Below are 1,758 nucleotides of genomic sequence, written 5' to 3' on the forward strand. Positions count from 1 at the left end.
AGCCTCGATGGGCCCCTTCCTCCATTTAAAAAATATAGTTCCGGGAACTCTGCTCCGTATTCTGTAACAACCTAATTGGGAAAAGAATTTGAAAAAGAAGAGATACATGTATACGCGTAACTGAATCACTTTGTTGTACACCTGAAACGAACACAACATTGTTAACTGTATGCCTATATAAAATCAAAGTTAAAAATAATAAGAAAAACTTTAAAAAATAGAAAAGTATTAAAAATTGTATTTTATGACCGTGTTGCTATAAACATGAATGTCACCAGGCTGTGTTACAGGCACATGTTTTCTTTCCGTTTTCAAAGAACTGAAAGCGTTCAGTGGGCCCCTAGGAGTTCACAGGCCCTGGGCACCGCGAGGTTTTGTTTCGGTTTGCTTTACTGTGCTTTGTACGTGTTGTGTTTTTCACAGTAGGTTTGTGGCAACCCTGCACTCAGATGACGCTTTACATTTTTTAGCCATAATATATTTTTTAATGAACGTAGGCATATTTGTTTAAGACCTAATGCTATTGCACACTTAATAGACTACAGTCCAGTGTGCACATAACTTTTACAGGCACTGGGAAACCAAAGATTTTGTGTGACTCTCTTTATTGAGATGTTCACTTTATTGCAGTGGCCTGGAACCGAATCCTCACCATCGCCGAGGTATATTACCTGGACCTGATGATGAGTACATTTTACATAAACAAATGTTCTTTTAGAAGAGGGTGCATACTGGATGCAACCTTTTTTTTTTAAAGAATTAATTAATTAATTTTTGGCTACGTTGGGTCTTTGATGCTGCACGCAGGTTTTCTCTACTTGTGGTGAGCGGGGGCTGTTCTTCGTTGCAGTGCATGGGCTTCTCATTGCGGTGGCTTCTCTTGTTGCAGAGCACGGGCTCTAGGCGTGTGCGTTTCAGTAGTTGTGGCACGTGGGCTCAGTAGTTGTGGCTTACGGGCCCTAGAGCGCAGTCTCAGTAGTTGTGGTGCATGGGCTTAATTGCTCTGCGGCACGTGGGATCTTGCCGGACCAGGGCTCGAACCCGTGTCCCCTGCATTAGCAGGTGGATTCTTAACCACTGCGCCACCAGGGAAGCCTGCAACCATGGTTTTTTGTTTTTCAATGTGGCTACTAGGAAATTTTATTTATTATTTTTAAATGTTTTATTTCTTATACAATTTTTAACGGTTACACTCCATTTACAGTTATTACAAAATGTTGGCTCTATTCCCTGTGCTGGATAATATATCCTTGTAGCTTATTTATTTTATACATAATAGTGTGTACCTCTTAATCCCCTCCCCTTATCTTGCCCCTTCCCCCTTCCCTCTCCCCACTGGGAACCACTAGTTTGTTCTCTGTATCTGTGAGTCTGCTTCTTTTTTGTTATATTCACTAGTTTTTTAAAAAAGTGATTTGGTTGTATATATATATGTATGTATATATATACATACATATATATATTTTATATATATACATTTTTTCATATTTTTTTCCCTCATGGGTTATTACAAGATATTGGGTAGAGTTCCCTGTGCTCCGCAGTAGGTCCTTGTTGTTTATCTATTTTATATATAGTCATGTGTGTCTGTTGATGCAAAACTCCTAATTTATCTCCCCCACTCCCAGCTTTCCCCTTTGGTAACCATAAGTTTGTTTTTGAAGTCTGTGAGTCTGTTTCTGTTTTGTACATTAGTTCATTTATATCAATTTTCAGATTCCACCTATAAGTAATATCATATATAAGTCTCTTTTTCTG

This window comes from Tursiops truncatus, chromosome X (assembly GCF_011762595.2).
Source record: "Tursiops truncatus isolate mTurTru1 chromosome X, mTurTru1.mat.Y, whole genome shotgun sequence".
Taxonomy (NCBI): Eukaryota; Metazoa; Chordata; class Mammalia; order Artiodactyla; family Delphinidae; genus Tursiops; species Tursiops truncatus.